This window comes from Pseudophryne corroboree, chromosome 9 (assembly GCF_028390025.1).
Source record: "Pseudophryne corroboree isolate aPseCor3 chromosome 9, aPseCor3.hap2, whole genome shotgun sequence".
NCBI lineage: Eukaryota > Metazoa > Chordata > Amphibia > Anura > Myobatrachidae > Pseudophryne > Pseudophryne corroboree.
The window spans coordinates 40076617-40097016 of NC_086452.1; the positions used below are offsets into that span (position 1 = coordinate 40076617).

General features: G+C 49.0%; 1 protein-coding gene across 4 annotated transcripts in view; it reads left to right on the forward strand.

The window, feature by feature from the left end:
• Window positions 1-20400, forward strand: part of KANK4 (KN motif and ankyrin repeat domains 4) — a 290111-nt gene that overhangs the window by 50640 nt on the left and 219071 nt on the right. The window contains exon 1 of one of the 4 annotated variants that reach the window (XM_063939220.1): window positions 8500-8797. The exons of the other annotated variants lie outside the window; for them this stretch is intronic. The gene's annotated coding sequence lies outside the window, so the exon portion shown is untranslated. Of the gene's footprint in view, window positions 1-8499; window positions 8798-20400 lie in introns of those variants that run through there. 4 annotated transcript variants of the gene reach the window in all.

Genomic DNA, 20400 nt, shown 5'->3' on the forward strand with positions numbered 1-20400 from the left:
CCCCTTTTTACACATAGCGGCAGGCTGATTCCCCCTTTTTACACATAGCGGCAGGCTGATTCCCCCTTTTTACACATTACGTCAGACAGTCCCTCCTTTTTACACATTGCGGCAGGCTGATTCCCCCTTTTTACACATTACGTCAGGCAGTCCCCCCTTTTTACACATTACGTCAGGCAGTCCCCCCTTTTTACACATTGCGGCAGGCTGATTCCCCTTTTTACACATTGCGGCAGGCTGATTCCCCTTTTTACACATAGCGGCAGGCTGATTCCGCCTTTTTACACATTACGTCAGGCAGTCCCCCCTTTTTACACATTGCGGCAGGCTGATTCCCCTTTTTACACATAGCGGCAGGCAGTCCCCCATTTTTACACATAGCGGCAGGCAGGCCCAAGAAAAAAGAAAGGGAAAGAAAGAAAGAAAAAGAGGAAAAGAAAGAAAGAAGAATTATACTTACCCTCTCTCCGCGGCTCAGGCTCCTCGGTGCAGCAGCATCAGACGATTCCCGGGCAGTAGAGGAGGTGGAGGACGGAGGTGAAGAAGGGAGCCGCAGCAGCGCTTTGTTACTGGTGGAGGCGCTGCTGCTGCTGCCCCTCTGCTTCCCTATAGGCTGTTCTCGGAAGACAGCCTATAGGGAAGCAGAGGGGCAGCAGCAGCAGCGCCTCCACCAGTAACAAAGCGCTGCTGCGGCTCCCTCCTTTACCTCCCTCCTCCTCCTTCCCCCGTCCGTGCCGCTGCTCCTCTCCTCTCCGGGCGGCTGTGCGCTGCGGGCAGCGGTTGCCTGCAGCGCACAGCGGCATGTAATGAGTCAGTTTGACTCATTACATGCTTGGGCCCCTGGACAGAGGCGGGCCCCAGTGCAACGCACTGCTTGCACTGCCGGTAGTTCCGCCTCTGAGTGGATGCCATAGAAACTGTGGTCCATTCGCATTGTGAGTTTGAAACAGCTGCAGCACCGTATTACTCCTCTGCCAATTGCCCTCATCTTCTATGGTTTCAATGGAACAACTACAGGGCCTTGAAACAGAGCTGGGGAAGTTTTCCCCACATAGGCCTTCTGACTCCTTGTCACTATTCAGTAACTCACTTGATAACAGTGTACTTAGTGGAATCTCCGGATGACATGTTGCATAGTTAATGTAACTGTACTTGAATCTCAAAGCTACGCTTTGTACCTGTTTTTCTATATGAAACTCACCCCCATGCCCCTATTTTCCCCTATCTGCTTTTTGAATCCCCCTCATATTATGATTTCTGTGTTATAAAACTTCAATCAAAATTCAATATTTAAAAATAAAAAAAATGCGTAGGTATCGGAAGACTGTAAAAGGATCAGTTTAAACTTGGCATCCCAAGCAACAACAATGTAGCATAAGTGGCTTTTATCGAGATAGTACAGTTACAGTATATGTCCTTGTCCCTTTAAGTGCTCACTTAAGATTTGGAAATATTTTTGGCATACTAAAAATAACCGTCATGTGACGCCCATAAAGATGGCTTAGTCTTTTTTTTTTTTTTTTTTTTTTACTGGCACTGTATATAGATTCGCCATAACAAATTGTTTAAAATTCTTTCAGTTGCATGAATTACTGTAAAGATGTAATATGGTATTACATCCCAGCAGATGCAGACAAAAACACAATCACAGGATTGGACCAGTGGTGGCCAACTGCATATGTTTGGAGGGCTGGCGAGCGTGCACGCAGTTGCACGCACATCTGCGATTTCGTTCCCAATGGAACTGAGAAAATATGCTAATGCCACCGTCTTGTGCACAGAGACGCCACTGCCGGCGTCTCAGACAGAGCGGCTCTCCTAAGATGCTGGGGCCTCTCCAGCTGCAAACAAAATCACGGTGGCTGACTAGGCAATGCCCAACACTCCTGCGTTCTTCTTGCCACCCCGGTTGCCTCCCCCAAACGCTGTTTACCTCTCGCTCACTTTGCGAATAAATCCTCTGTGCGTCCAAAATCGCTAATCATTCACTGCGTATGCGCAATGTGGCTTTGGCGCATGTGCTGGGGCAAAAAAATAGCTGCACTGCATCCAGCATTGCATACATTTGTGATTCAGATCCACAGTGTGGGAATAACACATGCAGTATACCTAGGGCCTAATTCAGAGTTGATTGCAGCAGCAAATTTGTAGCTAGTGGGCAAAACCATGTGCACTGCAGGTGGGGCAGATGTAACATGTGCAGAGAGAGTTAGATTTGGGTGGGGTGTGTTCAAACTGAAATCTAAATTGCAGTGTAAAAATAAAGCAGCCAGTATTTACCCTGCACAGAAACAAATTAACCCACCCAAATCTAACTCTCTCTGCACATGTTATATCTGCCTCCCCTGCAGTGCACATGGTTTTGCCCAACAGCTAACAAATTTGCTGCTGCGATCAACTCAGAATTACCCCCCCCCCTAATTTGATGTTCATCGCAGTAATTAGACCCTTAATTGTGGTAAGAGGATGAAAGAGTGAATTCCATTCATAAAATCTAATGCAGCTAAATATGTAAGGGCTGCTTCTGAGTCACGCGGATCTCTGTTCACGGACTCAAATGGCGAGTTTCTGCATACATTGCATGCACAGAAGCATGCAACTCCACAAGGGGTGTAGTATGAGTGGCCGGCACCTGGATCCCGACCGCCAGCATACCGACAGCTGGGCGAGCCCTAATGAGCCCCTTGCGGGCTCGCTGCACTCACCGAGCAGTGGGCACGGCGGCACGCCACGCTATTTATTCTCCCTCCAGGGGGGTCGTGGACCCCCAAGAGGAAGAATATGTGTCGGCATGCCGGCGGTCGGGATCCCGGCGCCGGTATGCTGGTCGCCGGGATCCCGGCCGGCGGTATACTGAAAACCACCCCTCTGCAAGGGCAGCCAGTCATCTGATTCTGTAATCCACTGTGACCCCCGGTGCTGTAAAGTGAGATGCCGGCTTCACAGCATCATTTTACTGCAATGGGTGTCACAGCAGAAGCACAGCGATCAGATGACTGTCTGCCATCACCGGATCACTGATCACCCTGGGTGCAGGTAAGTATTGGGCCTGCTACACATCAGAACGACGGCCTGTTGGTGTGATGGTTGGGACACATTTCCTTTGTCCCAGTCCAAGCAAAATTGGCCGTAAACACTGTGCTATTCTGTGAAAGACGGAACAATATCTCATTCTGTCCATCATTTAACTGCACAACGTTGTACACGATATCTTCTGATTGGCCGTATAAGACCTACGGGAGCACACAAATGACCGTACACACTGTACTATCTGCACGATATGTTGTTACGATGTGCCCGGAAACGACATATAGTGGCGATATTGTGCAAGTGTGTACCTGGCCTTACTTTCTTTTTCTAAATATTTATTTTTAGTTTTTAACACAGTACCAGCAGACCGAGAAGACTGTGCAGGAGTCGGGGAACCAGAGAGAAGCCTGGATAACGCTATCTGAAGATAACATTATTATCACAGGGCTCCTTCATGTATTTTTTTATATTTATTTTTAGTAAATTCAGGAAGATCACATATGGCATTACAAGTATGGGAAATGTGTTCTGGTTACTAAAAAAAAATGTAAAATTAAGGGCTTGGAGGAGAATTTTGAGAATTAACCTCCAAATGCCCATTAGTGTACATCCAAGTGATACCAAAATAATGTGAAAAGGGTGTGAAAATTTTTGAGAAATGTGTCTGTAGGAGTAAAATAAATGACCTGTATAGCTTTCACGATAATTAATCTAAAATCCATGTACTAATAGATCTGTTGGTGCTTACTCTTAGTGTTGGACTGGGTGAAGGACCCACCAGGGGAATGTGGTGGTAGGGGACAAAGCATAAGTGGTTGGCCAGCCACCACAGAGGTTTGGCCAATGATTAGAGATAACATAGCCTACAGACAGCATGGATACTATTAAGTTTGTGGACTAGGACCTTTCATAACTAAAAATATATCTACGAACCCACCATTGGCGTTTCTACCATGGGTGCAATGTGTGCGGTGCACACGGGCCCCTTGGTCCAGGAAAGGGCCCACTCCGCACACTCTTCACCCATGCCGCAGCAGCCGCAGAAAAAATAATTCCAAAAATGCCCGCTGCGCATGTGCAGTAGGAAACTAGTCTCGACCATGGTGGGCGCCATATTTCCAGAGACTTGCGCATGCGCTATAGACTCCATATTAACAAAACCTACGACGCTGTGGTGAGGAGGGAACTGCATTAGGTCTAGTAAAGACCAAATACATGCCATTGTAAAGAAAAAGAAAGGATCAGTTCTAGAAGTCATTAGTCCTGGGGATTTCCCCTGTTCACCTGTGGGCCAATCTGACTGCTTTACTCTCACCTTAATAACGTTTGGGAATAAAAACACATGTTCGGTGCACTTTGATCCTAGGTGAGCTGCTGCAGGCCTTGAGTAAATAAAGCATCACAACTGTTAGAAGTAGCTGACTATATTTTGGGATACGTCTTGGAGTCTACATTAATTATTTATACCTAATGAATGTATTGAGAGAATTATTCAGATAATTCATTTCTTTTTCTCTAACGTCCTAAGTGGATGCTGGGGACTCCGTAAGGACCATGGGGAACAGCGGCTCCGCAGGAGACTGGGCACATCTAAAGAAAGCTTTAGGACTAACTGGTGTGCACTGGCTCCTCCCCCCATGACCCTCCTCCAAGCCTCAGTTAGATTTCTGTGCCCGACGAGAAGGGTGCACACTAGGGGCTCTCCTGAGCTTCTTAGTGAAAGTTTTAGTTTAGGTTTGTTATTTTCAGTGAGACCTGCTGGCAACAGGCTCACTGCATCGAGGGACTAAGGGGAGAAGAAGCGAACTCACCTAAGTGGATTGGGCTTCTTGGCTACTGGACATTAGCTCCAGAGGGACGATCACAGGCCCAGCCTGGATGGGTCCCGGAGCTGCGCCGCCGGCCCCCTTACAGAGCCAGAAGAGCGAAGAGGTCCGGAAAAATCGGCGGCAGAAGACGTTCCTGTCTTCAATAAGGTAGCGCACAGCACTGCAGCTGTGCGCCATTGCTCTCAGCACACTTCATACTCCGGTCACTGAGGGTGCAGGGCGCTGGGGGGGGTGCCCTGAGACGCAATAAAACATGATAAAAATACCTTACATGGCAAAAAATGCATCACATATAGCTCCTGGGCTATATGGATGCATTTAACCCCTGCCAGAATATACAGAAAAAGGGGAGATAAGGCCGCCAAAAAGGGGGCGGAGCCTATCTCCTCGGCACACTGGCGCCATTTTCCCTCACAGCTCAGTTGGAGGGAAGCTCCCTGGCTCTTCCCTGCAGTCACTACACTACAGAAAGGGTTAAAAAAAAGAGAGGGGGGCACTAATTAGGCGCAGTATTAAAACATACAGCAGCTATAAGGGGAAAAACACTTATATAAGGTTATCCCTGTGTGTATATATATATATATATATATATAGCGCTCTGGTGTGTGCTGGCATACTCTCCCTCTGTCTCCCCAAAGGGCTAGTGGGGTCCAGTCCTCTATCAGAGCATTCCCTGTGTGTGTGCTGTGTGTCGGTACGTTTGTGTCGACATGTATGAGGAGAAAAATGATGTGGAGACGGAGCAGAGTGTCTGTAACAGTGATGTCACCCCCTAGGGGGTCGACACCTGAGTGGATGTACTGTTGAAAATTACGTGACAGTGTCAGCTCTATATAAAAAAACAGTGGTTGACATGAGACAGCCGGCTACTCAGCTTGTGCCTGTCCAGACGTCTCATAGGCCGTCAGGGGCTCTAAAGCGCCCGTTACCTCAGATGGCAGATACAGACGCCGACACGGATACTGACTCCTGTGTCGACGGTGAAGAGACAACCGTGATTTCCAGTAGGGGCCACACGTTACATGATTGAAACAATGGAAAATGTTTTATACATTTCTGATAATACGAGTACCACCAAAAAGGGGTATTATGTTCGGTGAGGAAAAAACTACCTGTAGTTTTCCTGAATCTGAGAAATAAAATGAGGTGTGTGATGATGCGTGGGTTTCCCCCCCGATAACAATTGATAATTTCTTAAAAAGTATACCCTTTCCCACCAGAGGTTAGGGTGCGTTGGGAAACACCCCCTAGGGGGGATAAGGCGCTCACACGCTTGTAAGAACAAGGGCTCTACCCTCTCATGAGATGGCCGCCCTTAAGGATCCTGCTGATAGAAAGCAGGAGGGTATCCAAAAATGTATTTACACACATACTGGTGTTATACTGCGACCAGCAATCGCCTCAGCCTGGAGGTGCAGTGCTGGGTTGGCATGGTCGGATTCCCTGACTGGAAATATTGATATCCTAGATAAGGATAGTATATTATTGCCTATAGAGCATTTAAAAGATGCATTTCTATATATGCATGATGCACAGCGGAATATTTGCCGACTGGCATCAAGTATAAGTGCGTTGTCCAATTCTACCAGTAAAATGGTCAGGTGATGCGGATTCCAAACGACATTTGGAAGTATTGCCTTGAAAGGGGACATTTGGGGTCGGTCTTTTAGACCTGGTGGCCACGGCAACAACTGGGAAATCCACGTTGTACCCCAGGTCGCCTCTCAAAATAAGACGCCGTATTATCAGGCGCAGTCCTTTGTTGGCAAGCGGACAAAAGGTTCCTCTTTTCTGCTCGTGACAGAGGGAGAGGTAAAAGGCTGAAGAGATTAGCCAGTTCCCAGGAACAGAAACCCTTTCCCGCCTCTGCCAAGCCCTCAGTATGACGCTAGGGCTTTACAAGCTCAGGCACGATGGGGGCCCGTTCTCAATGAATTTCAGTGCGCAGTGGGCTCACTCGCAAGTAGACCCCTGGATCCTTCAGGTAATATCTCAGGGGTACATATTGGAATTCGAGACGTCTCCCCCTCACCGTTTCCAAAAGTCGGCTTTACCGACGTCTCCCTCTGACAGGGAGGCAGTTTTGGAAGCCATTCACAAGCTGTATTCCCAGCAGGTGATAATCAAGGTACCCCTCCTGCAACAGGGAACGGGGTACTATTCCACACTATTGTGGTACCGAAGCCAGACGGCTCGGTGAGACCGATTCTATATCTAAAATCTTTGAACACTTACATACAGAGGTTCAAATTCAAGATTGAGTCACTCAGAGCAGTGATTGCGAACCTGGAAGAAGGGGACTACATGATGTCTCGGGACATCAAGGATGCTTACCTTCATGTCAAAATTTACCCTTCTCACCAAGGGTACCTCAGGTTATGGTACAGAACTGTCACTATCAGTTCAGACGCTGCCGTAGGGATGGTCCACGGCACCCCGGGTCTTTACCAAGGTAATGGCCGAAAGGATATCCCTTCGAAGGAAGGGAATTTTAGTTATCCCTTACTTGGACGATTCCCTGATAAGGGTAAGATCCAGGGAACAGTTGGAAGTCGGTGTAGCACTATCTCAGGTAGTGTTGCGGCAGCACGATTGGATTCTCAATATTCCAAAATCGCAGCTGGTTCCGACGACTTGTCTTCTGTTTCCTAGGGATGATCCTGGACACAGTCCAGAAAAAAGGTGTTTCTCCCGGAAGAGAAAGCCAGGGAGTTATCCGAGCTAGTCAGGAACCTCCTAAAACCGAACCAAGTCTCAGTGCATCAATGCACAAGGGTTCTGGGTAAAAATGGTGGCTTCCTACGAAGCAATCCCATTCGTTAGATTCCACGCAAGAACTTTCCAGTGGAACCTAATGGACAAATGGTCCGGGTCGCATTTTCAGATGCATCAGCGGATAACCCTGTCACCAAGGACAAGGGTATCCATCCTGTGGTGGTTGCAGAGTGCTCATCTTCTAGAGGGCCGCAGATTCGGCATTCAGGACTGGGTCCTGGTGACCACGGATGCCAGCCTGCGAGGCTGGGGAGCAGTCACACAGGGAAGGAATATCCAGGGCTTAGGGTCAAGCCTGGATACATCACTTCACATCAGGGCCGTAACTACGTGTGTGCCAAGGGGGCTTGGCACACAGCGCAGTTGCCCTGGGGGCGCACGGCCAGCGGCATGTTATGAGTCAAATTGACTCATTACATGCCGCCTCTGAACTGCGCCGTGCGCCGCGCTGGAGGAGAGAAGACAGGAGCGCCGGGCAGCGGAGGAGGAGGGAGGGGGAGCAGGGAGCCGCAGCAGCGCTATTTGATTGGTAGTAAGCGCCGCAGCAGCATCCCCCTCTCCTTCTGTATTGGCTGCCTGGCGCTGCTGTGGATGCATCCCAGCAGCGCCGGGCAGCCAATACAGAAGGAGAGGGGGATGCTGCAGCAGCGCTTACTACCAATCAAATAGCGCTGCTGCGGCTCCCTGCTCCCCCTTCTCAACTGACTTGAATCCTCCTGAGCTCCGTGTGTCTGTGGCTTTTGCTGCTGCTGCAGGGTGAGGTCTGTGCTCTGATTGGCTCTCTGAGTCAGTGAGAGCCAATCACAGCTAGCAGTGTTCCCTGTTGCCTAGCAGCAGCCTAGAGAGGGGAGGGAGTGAGAGGACTGGCTGAGCAGGCTCATGTGAAGCAGAGAGAGTGTCAGACAGCCTCTGAATGAACTTAGGAGCAGCAAGGGGAGGCATAGTTATTAGGAAATAGAAAAAACAAGACACCATCGGAACACCATCGAATGACTATCATTCGATGGTGAAAAACATCGGGAGGCCACCATTTAATGCTAAAAACACTAACATCGAAAGGAAAACATAGATGGTTCAGAAAGAAACATCGATCATCGATGTCCATCCCTACTTCACACTGCACAGAGAGGGAGATGCACGAGGAGCCTGTCAGCGGGGAGAAGGTAAGTATGTCTCTCTCAATCTCTCTCTCTCTCTCTCCTGCAATGTGTAAAAAGGGGTCCCATCTGCTGCAATGTGTATAAAGGGGACCCGGCTGCCGCAATGTGTAAAAAGGGGTCCCGTCTGCCGCAATGCGTAAAAAGGGGTCCCATCTGCCGCAATGCGTAAAAAGGGGTCCCGTCTGCCGCAATGTGTAAAAAGTGGTCCTGGCTGCCGCAATGTGTAAAAAGGGGGACTGGCTGCCGTAATGTGTAAAAAGGGGTCCTGGCTGCCGCAATGTGTAAAAAGGGGGACTGGCTGCCGCAATGTGTAAAAAGGGGGATGCTGTCTGCTGTAATGTGTAAAAGGGGCTCTACCTGGTGTAGTGGCGCTACTGTGCAGCGTAATTTGAATAATGGAGACTACTGTGCACCGTAGTATGAATTGCTATTATTTTGTTGCCACGCCCCTTCCCGTGAAGCCACGCCCCTATATATTTTTCGCGCGACTACGGCGCACACTGCGCCTATCTTGTACGGGGGGGGGCGCCAATGTCAGTTCTTGCACACAGCACTAAAATGCCTAGTTACGGCACTGCTTCACATAAATATCCTGAAGCTAAGGGCCATTTACAATGCTCTAAGCTTAGCAAGACCTCTGCTTCAAGGTCAGCCGGTGTTGATCCAGTCGGGCAACATCATGGCAGTCACCCACGTAAACAGACAGGGTGGCACAAGAAGCAGGAGGGCAATGGCAGAAGCTGCAGGGATTCTTCGCTGGGCGGAAAATCATGTGATAGCACTGTCAACAGTATTCATTCCGGGAGTGGACAACTGGGAAGCAGACTTCCTCAGCACGACCTCCACCCGGGAGAGTGGGGACTTCACCCAGAAGTCGTCCACATGATTAAAAAACTCGACAGGTATTGCGCCAGGTCAAGAGACCCTCAGGCAATAGTTGTAGACGCTCTGGTAACACCATGGGTGTACCAGTCAGTGTATGTGTTCCCTCCTCTGCCTCTCATACCCAAGGTACTGAGATTGATAAGATGGAGAGGAGAAAGCACTATATTCGTGGCTCCGGATTGGCCAAGAAGGACTTGGTAACCGGAACTTCAAGAGATGCTCACGGAGGATCCGTGGCCTCTACCTCTAAGAAGGGACCTGCTCCAGCAAGGACCCTGTCTGTTCCAAGACTTACCGCGGCTGCGTTTGACGGCATGCCGGTTGAACACCGGATCCTGAAGGAAAAAAGGCATTCCGGATGAAGTCATCCATATCCTGATCTAAAGCCAGGAAGGATGTAACCGCAAAAACATTATCACCGCAATTGGCGAAAATATGTTGCGTAGTGCGAGGCCAGTAAGGCCCGACGGAGGAAATTCAACTGGGTCGATTCCTACATTTCCTGCAAACAGGAGTGTCTATGGGCCTGAAATTGGGGTCCATTAAGGTTCAGATTTCGGCCCTGTCAATTTTCTTCCAAAAAAGAACTAGCTTCAGTCCCTGAAGTTTAGACGTTTGTAAAAGGGGTACTGCATATACAGCCTCCTTTTGTGCCTCCAGTGGCAATTTGGGATCTCAATGTAGTTTGGGTTCCAAAAGTCACATTGGTTTGAACCACTTAAATCTGTGGAGTTAAAATATCTCACATGGAAAGTGGTCATGCTGTTGGCCCTGGCCTGGGCCAGGCGCGTGTCAGAATTGGCGGCTTTATCCTGTAAAAGCCCTTATCTGATTTTCCATTCGGACAGGGCGGAATTGAGGACTCGTCCTCAGTTTCTCCCTAAGGTGGTTCCAGCGTTTTCACCTGAACCAACCTATTGTGGTGCCTGCGGCTTCTAGGGACTTGGAGGAATCCAAGTTGCTGGATGTTGTCAGGGCCCTGAAAATATGTTTCCAGGACGGCTGGAGTCAGGAAATCTGACTCGCTGTTTATCTTGTATGCACCCAACAAGCTGGGTGCTCCTGCTTCTAAGCAGACTATTGCTCGTTGGATTTGTAGTACAATTCAGCTTGCACATTCTGTGGCAGGCCTGCCACAGCTAAAATCTGTAAAAGCCCGTTCCACAAGGAAAGTGGGCTCATCTTGGGCGGCTGCCCGAGGGGTCTCGGCTTTACAACTTTGCCGAGCAGCTACTTGGTCAGGGGCAAACACGTTTGCTACATTCTACAAATTTGATACCCTGGCTGAGGAGGACCTGGAGTTCTCTCATTCGGTGCTGCAGAGTCATCCGCACTCTCCCGCCCGTTTGGGAGCTTTGGTATAATCCCCATGGTCCTTACGGAGTCCCCAGCATCCACTTAGGACGTTAGAGAAAATAAGAATTTACTTACCGATAATTCTATTTCTCATAGTCCGTAGTGGATGCTGGGCGCCCATCCCAAGTGCGGATTGTCTTCAATACTTGTACATAGTTATTGTTACAAAAATCGGGTTATTATTGTTGGGAGCCAACTTTTCAGAGGCTCCTCTGTTATCATACTGTTAACTGGGTTCAGATCACAAGTTATACGGTGTGATTGGTGTGGCTGGTATAAGTCTTACCCGGGATTCAAAATCCTTCCTTATTGTGTACGCTCGTCCGGGCACAGTATCCTAACTGAGGCTTGGAGGAGCGTCATGGGGGAGGAGCCAGTGCACACCAGTTAGTCCTAAAGCTTTCTTTAGATGTGCCCAGTCTCCTGCGGAGCCGCTGTTCCCCATGGTCCTTACGGAGTCCCCAGCATCCACTACGGACTATGAGAAATAGAATTATCGGTAAGTAAATTCTTATTTTTTTTTTTTGTATAGACTCTTGTTTCACTTTATACAAACATTTCCTAAAAAATACATGGAAATAGTCACTGTTAAATATGAGCGAGCTTTTTCACATTTTTAATATAAAGCAGGCATGACCAACCTGTGGCTGGGATCCGGTCTGAAGATCGACAGTGTCTAGGTCGACAATGTTTAGGTCGACCACTATAGGTCGACAGTCACTAGGTCGACATGGATGGAAGGTCGACAGGGTTTCTATGTCGACATGTTCTAGGTCGACAGGTCTAAAGGTCGACATGAGTTTTTCAAATTTTTTTTCTTTTTTTGAATTTTTTCATACTTAACGATCCACGTGGACTACGATTGGAACGGTAAAGTGTGCCGAGCGAAGCGGTAGCGGAGCGAAGGCACCATGCCCGAAGCATGCCATGCGAGGGGACGCGGTGCACTAATTTGGGATCCCGGTCACTCTACGAAGAGAACGACACAAAAAAAAAAAAATCCTCATGTCGACCTTTAGACCTGTCGACCTAGCACATGTCGACCTAGAAACCCTGTCGACCTTCCATCCATGTCGACCTAGTGACTGTCGACCTATAGTGGTCGACCTAAACATTGTCGACCTAGACACTGTCGATTTGATGAACCACACCCCCTGTGGCTCTCCAGCTGTTGTGAAACTACAAGTTCCAGCTTGTCCTGCCACAGTTTTGCAGTTAGGGTATTGGCGTTTCTATAATGGGTGCAGTGTAGGACCCACACTGGACCCATACAGTATACTTACCTCTCCGGAGTCACGCGACGGTGGAACTGCTGTGAGGGCACAAATCACTCGAAAATGTCCGCTGCATGCGCACTGAAGGTGTCCCCGGGGGGGAACAAGGTGTGGCCGCCATGTTCCTGGAGACCTGCGCATGCGCTGTAGACTCTTGCATTGTGCCAGAGTCTACTGCTGCTGGAGAGGAGGCGACCCGCAACGGAGGCTGCACGCGGGCCCCCTCCTCTCTTAAAACGTCCCTGTATTAGGGAGTGCTAAACCTGTGGCACGGCATACTGGGATGTGTAGTTCCACAACAGCTGGAGAGCCACAAGTTGGCCAGACCTGATATAAAGGCAGACTGAGCCGAAATTCCTGGGAGAAACAACATTTGTTTAGTACGGTTGATTTTTATCTGTTTCCTGTTATCGCTGGAAAGCAAATCGTTCTTAGGAAGTAAAATAAATTAGTTTCTAAAACATATTTAGCTACAGGAGATATTACCGGTAATCTATCCTTCTTAAATACCTCACGAAGGTGCAAAGTGCCAAAGACCTACTTAAGCCGTGGTTTGTTCCTAAGTTTGCTTTTACGTATTGTTGCCAACCTATAAACATTGTTCTAATGAACAGTTACTTGCAGAGCGGTGACTGTCACTGTGGAATTCTGGGAGCTGTCAGGAACAATGCTCGTTTAGTGAAATTGTCAGCAAATTCTTTGAAACAGTAAGGAAATGAGGTAGACTGCCTTTATAAACAGAGCTGGGTAGCAGAATCCTGACAGCTGAGGGGCGGCTAAAAGGGGTAAGGAGAAGTCAGATTTAGGGTGGAAAGGAAAAGCACTTATAGTAAGTGAGAAATAAAGACAAGTTATGCAGAAGTGGAATAGACGTTACCTGTTCCTAATGTACAGGTATTTATTATTCATTATGTTTTGGAACATGGGGGGGAGGGAACTGGAGTACTCTGAGAATAACCAAGAACACAGAGGGAGAACGTGCAAACTCCACACAGGTAGGAACTGGTCAGATTCTAACCCATGACCCCAGTGCTGTGAATCAGCTGCCTGACAATGGTGCGTTTAGCCCCTGCCTTCAAGTATCTAGTTTTTGGAGCCTGGCGGAATAAGAGAGCCACCTACACATTTGAAAAAATCCTTAAAAGGGTTGCAACAATACACCCCCCCCCCCCCCCCCCCCCCCCCACACACACACACACACACACACACACACGCGGGTGGGGGATCAAAGGGTCCACCACACTTAGGTCAACAGTGTCTAGGTCGACCACTGTTGGTCGACAGTAACTAGGTCGACACATGAAATAGGTCAATACAAGCATTAGGTTGACATGACAAAAGGTTGGCATGAGTGCGCTCGGCACAGTTTACCGTTCCCGAATATGAAAAAGTAAAAAAAAAAAAAAAAACTTGTGAAAAACTCATGTCGACCTAGAAACCATGTAGATCTAATGACTGTCGACCTAAGTGTGGCCGACCTAGAGACCGGATACCCACACACACACCATGACCATCCCTTTTATTTGTGTAATGTAAATATTTAGGGATGAATGTTCAACACTGCAAAAAATATAATGTTACGTTACCTAGTCCCTTTGGTGGTGCTAATAGGAAGTCTTGCAGAGCTCACTATTAAGTACATTTCCATTGTTTTGCCTTTTCTTCCCTGGAGTCATCTCACAATTCATTAGTTTTGTGGCAAACAATATGTGTAACCACATTGGGTGAGGATCATGATGTCAACTGGACCGGGGCATATCAGGAAAAGAATGTTAGGCAGTTTGAATGGCCCTACAGACACAGCGACCCGCCGCCGAGCTGCCCGACCGCCGATACGGCAGACGGGCGCCCCAGCGGAGGAGGGGGGGGGGGGGGGGGGGGAGGGGGGGGAGAGTGATGTTTCTTCACTCTCCCCGTCACCTGGCTCCGCAGCAATGCATGCTAATATGGACGATATTGTCCATATTGGCATGCATGTTTAAACGAGCCGGCACCGGCAATGAATGAGCGCGGGGCCGCGCATCGTTCATCGTTGGTGCCTCCACACTGACAGATATGAACAGTATCTCGTTTATTAATGAACGAGATCATTAATATCTTTCACCGGTATCGACCAGTGTGTAGGGCCCTTGAGTCTTCTAGGTTTGCTAATAGCCTGTATAAAGGAATAATGGGGGTCATTCTGACCCGTTCGTTTGCTGCTTTTTATCGCAGCCGAGCGAACGGGTACCCACTGCGCATGCGCGCGCCGGCGCATGTCAGATGGCCGAAGGCCGTAGCGGGGCTGCGATCGCTTCTGCCTGATTGACAGGCAGAGGTGGTCGCTGGGCGGGAGAGGGCGGAACGGCAGCGTTTGGCCTCCGTTTCGTGGGCGTGGCCTGCAGCGGGTGCGTGACATCATACGCAGCCGCTGCGGGCCGGGGAGCGACGAGTAGCTCCCGTCCAGCACGCTAAAGCTGCGCTGGTCGGGAGCTACTCTGGAAGTGGTCTAGGACCTTTATTCCTTTATATTCACAAATGAGCACAGAACAACTGAGAGTTGTGTCCCCCTAACAGCACAAACCCACTTGCAGCACATTGAACTTGCTGCAGTAGGAGAGAGAGTTTTCAAGAACCAGAAAGATACAGATACTTTCAAGTTTACAAGCGAGCAGAGGTGAAGGGTAGCGCAGAAATCAGGATAGCCAAAGAGAAATTAATGACAAGGACAGGAAGTGGTTGGAGGAAGTTGTCTGTGTACACAAGCCGGGGTCACGTCACAGTCACTCACAAAAAAAAAAAAAAAAAAGCCTGGAGCTGAAGAGAGGCAGCAGTTACCAGGAGGTTCATAGAGAGACCTCCCTGACCGCTTATCCAGGAAGGGTGCAGCTGATACATGTTTACTCACTGCAATACCGCATAACTTCCTTTCCTGAATATATGCAAACGCTAAGTCCATGGTGTGAATCACAGCAGAACCAGTAACATCACAGTTTATGGTCTGTGAGCAACACAAGCAAAAAGAGTGGGATTATGGGTTTGATTCTGAGCAGGACCATAGCTGTGTGGAGTTTGCATGGTCTCCGTCAGTGTCGGACTGGAGCATGAAGGGCCCACCGGGGATATGCAGTGGTAGGGGCCCATTATTAGAGGTGTGGCCAGCCTCCAAAGGGGGGTGTGGCCAGCCACCACAGAGGTTTAGCTAACCATTATAGAGTACCTGGTCTGGACTCCTTGATCATTTATATAGTAATTAATGCTAGTGCATTCATGATAATGTACCAGATTAATGACAGCAATGTACTGTAGAGATTACATCATAGTCCTGTGCAGTATAAGGTAACATATGTATAATGTATAATTCAAGTGCACAGTCTAGAACCTGATCCCTAAAGGAGGAGGGGCCCCAGGCAGTGGGGCCCACCGGTGGTTTCCTTTGTACCCCTGTGGGCCAGTCCGAGCCTGGTCTCCTTGTGTATGCATGGTTCCTCCATGTGCTCTGGATTCTTCTCGCAATACAAAAACATAATGGTAGCCTGCTTGCCATCTGATAAAAAAGAAACCCAGAGAGTATGAGTGTGTGTCCAGCAAATAGACAGCTCCAGTGGGGCAGAGGCTGAAGTGAATGATTACATGCTCTCTGTGTGGTTCTGTGTAATATAATTGTGCTGCTGGTAAAATGCGTATACTGCTAGACTGTCATATTGTTAAAAAATAATATTTTACTCACCGGTAAATCTATTTCTCGTAGTCCGTAGTGGATGCTGGGTACTCCGTAAGGACCATGGGGAATAGACGGGCTCCGCAGGAGACTGGGCACTCTTTAAAGAAAGATTAGGTACTATATCTGGTGTGCACTGGCTCCTCCCTCTATGCCCCTCCTCCAGACCTCAGTTAGGGAAACTGTGCCCGGAAGAGCTGACACTACAAGGAAAGGATTTGGAATCCAGGGTAAGACTCATACCAGCCACACCAATCACACCGTACAACTTGTGATAACTATACCCAGTTAACAGTATGAATAACAACTGAGCCTCACTGAACAGATGGCTCATAACAATAACCCTTTAGTTAAGCAATAACTATATACAAGTATTGCAGACAATCCACACTTGGGACGGGCTCCCAGCATCCACTACGGACTACGAGAAATAGATTTACCGGTGAGTAAAATCTTATTTTTTCTGACGTCCTAGTGGATGCTGGGTACTCCGTAAGGACCATGGGATTAAACCAAAGCTCCCAAACGGGCGGGAGAGTGCGGATGACTCTGCAGCACCGAATGAGCAAACTAAAGGTCCTCCTCAGCCCAGGGTATCAAACTTGTAGAATTTTGCAAACGTGTTTGATCCCGACCAGGTAGCAGCTCGGCAAAGTTGTAAAGCCGAGACCCCTCGGGCAGCCTTCCTCGTGGAATGGGCTTTTACTGATTTAGGATGCGGCAGTCCAGCCGCAGAATGTGCAAGTTGAATCGTGGAACAGATCCAGCGAGCAATAGTCTGCTTAGAAGCAGGAGCACCCAGCTTGTTGGGTGCATGCAGAATAAACAGCGAGTCAGTCTTTCTGACTCTAGCCGTCCTGGAAACATAGATTTTCAGGCCCGGACTACGTCCAGCAACTTGGAAGCCTCCAAGTCCCGAGTAGCCGCAGGCACCACAATAGGTTGGTTCAAATGAAACGCTGATACCACCTTAGGGAGAAATTGGGGACGAGTCCTCAATTCTGCCCTGTCCATATGGAAGATCAGATAGGGGCTTTTACAGGACAAAGCCGCCAATTCTGACACCCGCCTAGCCGAAGCCAAGGCCAAAAGCATGACCACTTTCCACGTGAGATATTTCAACTCCACGGTCTGAAGTGGCTCAAACCAATGTGATTTTAGGAAATCCAACACAACGTTGAGATCCCAAGGTGCCACTGGGGGCACAAAAGGGGGCTGAATATGCAGCACTCCCTTAACAAACGTCTGAACTTCAGGCAGTGAAGCCAGTTCTTTTTGAAAGAAAATAGACAGGGCCGAAATCTGGACTTAAATGGATCCCAATTTTAGGCCCATAGTCACTCCTGACTGTAGGAAGTGCAGTAAACGACCCAGCTGAAATTCTTCTGTGGGGGCCTTCATAGCCTCACACCAAGCAACATATTTTCGCCATATGCGGTGATAATGTTTTGCCGTCACATCCTTCCTAGCTTTTATCAGTGTAGGAATGACTTCAACCGGAATGCCCTTTTCCATCAGGATCCGGCGTTCAACCTCCATGCCGTCAAACGCAGCCGCGGTAAGTCTTGGAACAGACAGGGCCCCTGCTGTAGCAGGTCCTGTCTGAGAGGCAGAGGCCAAGGGTCCTCTGAGATCATTTCTTGTAGTTCCGGGTACCAAGTCCTTCTTGGCCAATCCGGAACGATGAGTACAGTTCTTACTCCTCTCTTTCTTATTATCAGCACCTTTTGGTATGAGAGGAAGAGGAGGGAACACATAAACCGACTGGTACACCCACGGTGTCACTAGAGCATCCACAGCTATCGCCTGAGGGTCCCTTGACCTGGCGCAATATCTTTTTAGCTTTTTGTTGAGGCGGGACGCCATCATGTCCACCTGTGGCCTTTCCCAACGATTTACAATCAGCTGGAAGACTTCTGGATGAAGTCCCCACTCTCCCGGGTGGAGGTCGTGCCTGCTGAGGAAGTCTGCTTCCCAGTTGTCCACTCCCGGAATGAACACTGCTGACAGTGCTATCACGTGATTTTCCGCCCATTGGAGAATCCTTGTGGCTTCTGCCATCGCCATCCTGCTTCTGGTGCCGCCCTGTCGGTTTACATGGGCGACCGCCGTGATGTTGTCTGACTGAATCAGCACCGGCTGGTTTTGAAGCAGGGGTCTTGCCTGACTTAGGGCATTGTAAATGGCCCTTAGTTCCAGAATATTTATGTGTAGGGAAGCCTCCTGACTCGACCATTGTCCTTGGAAGTTTCTTCCCCGAGTGACTGCCCCCCAACCTCGGAGGCTTGCATCCGTGGTCACCAGGACCCAGTCCTGTATGCCGAATCTGCGGCCCTTGAGAAGATGAGCACTCGGCAGCCACCACAGCAGAGACACCCTGGCCCTCTGGGACAGGGTGATCAGCCGATGCATCTGAAGATGCGATCCGGACCACTTGTCTAACAGATCCCACTGAAAGATCCTTGCATGGAACCTGCCGAATGGAATTGCCTCGTAAGAAGCTACCATCTTTCCCAGGACTCGCGTGCAGTGATGCACCGACACCTGTTTTGTTTTCAGGAGGTCTCTGACCAGAGATGACAACTCCTTGGCCTTCTCCTCCGGGAGAAACACCTTCTTCTGTTCTGTGTCCAGAATCATACCCAGGAACAGCAGACGCGTCGTAGGAACCAGCTGCGACTTTGGAATATTCAGAATCCAGCCGTGCTGTTGTAGCACTTCCTGAGATAGTGCTACTCCGACCAACAACTGCTCCCTGGACCTCGCCTTTATAAGGAGATCGTCCAAGTACGAGATAATTATAACTCCCTTCTTTCGAAGGAGTATCATCATTTCGGCCATTACTTTGGTAAATACCCTCGGTGCCGTGGACAGACCAAACGGCAACGTCTGGAATTGGTAATGGCAGTCCTGTACCACAAAACGGAGGTACACCTGGTGAGGTGGGTAAATGGGGACATGCAGGTAAGCATCCTTGATGTCCAGTGATACCATGTAATCCCCCTCTTCCAGGTTTGCAATAACCGCCCTGAGCGATTCCATTTTGAACTTGAACTTCCTTATATAAGTGTTCAAGGATTTCAAATTGAGAATGGGTCTCACCGAACCGTCTGGTTTCGGTACCACAAACATTGTGGAATAGTAACCCCGTCCCTGTTGAAGGAGGGGAACTTTTATTATCACCTGCTGGAGGTACAGATTGTGAATTGCCGCCAGCACTACGTCCCTGTCCTGGGGAGTAGCTGGCAAGGCTGATTTGAGGTAACGGCGAGGGGGAGACGTCTCGAATTCCAGCTTGTATCCCTGAGATACCACTTGTAGAACCCAGGGATCCATTTGTGAGCGAACCCACCGGTCGCTGAAGTTCCGGAGACGGGCCCCCACTGCACCTGGCTCCACCAGTGGAGCCCCAGCGTCATGCGGTGGATTTAGTGGAAGCAGGGGAGGATTTTTGTTCTTGGGAACTGGCTGTATGGTGCAGCTTTTTCCCTCTAGCCCTGCCTCTGGGCAGAAAGGACGCGCCTTTAACCCGCTTGCCTTTCTGGGGCCGAAAGGACTGTACCTGATAATACGGTGCTTTCTTAGGCTGTGAGGGAACCTGAGGTAAAAATGTCGACTTCCCAGCTGTTGCTGTGGAAACGAGGTCCGAGAGACCATCCCCAAACAATTCCTCACCCTTGTAAGGCAAAACTTCCATGTGCCTTTTAGAATCCGCATCACCTGTCCACTGACGAGTCCATAATACTCTCCTGGCAGAAATGGACATTGCATTAATTCTAGATGCCAGCCGGCAAATATCCCTCTGTGCATCTCTCATATATAAGACTACGTCTTTAATATGCTCTATGGTTAGCAAAATAGCATCCCTGTCGAGGGTATCAATATTTTCAGACAGGGTATCGGACCAAGCTGCTGCAGCACTACACATCCAAGCTGAAGCAATTGCAGGTCTCAGTATAGTACCTGAGTGTGTATATACAGACTTCAGTATAGCCTCCTGCTTTCTATCTGCAGGCTCCTTTAAGGCGGCCGTATCCTGAGACGGCAGTGCCACCTTTTTTGACAAGCGTGTGAGCGCTTTATCCACCCTCGGGGATGTCTCCCAACGTAACCTGTCCTCTGGCGGGAAAGGGTACGCCATCAGTAACTTTTTAGAAATTACTAGTTTCTTATCGGGGGAAGCCCACGCTTCTTCACACACTTCATTCAACTCATCTGATGGGGGAAAAACCACTGGTTGCTTTTTCTCCCCAAACATAATACTCTTTTTAGTGGTACCTGGGTTAATGTCAGAAATGTGCAACACATTTTTCATTGCCGTAATCATGCAACGGATGGCCCTAGTGGAATGTACATTAGTCTCGTCCTCGTCGACACTGGAGTCAGACTCT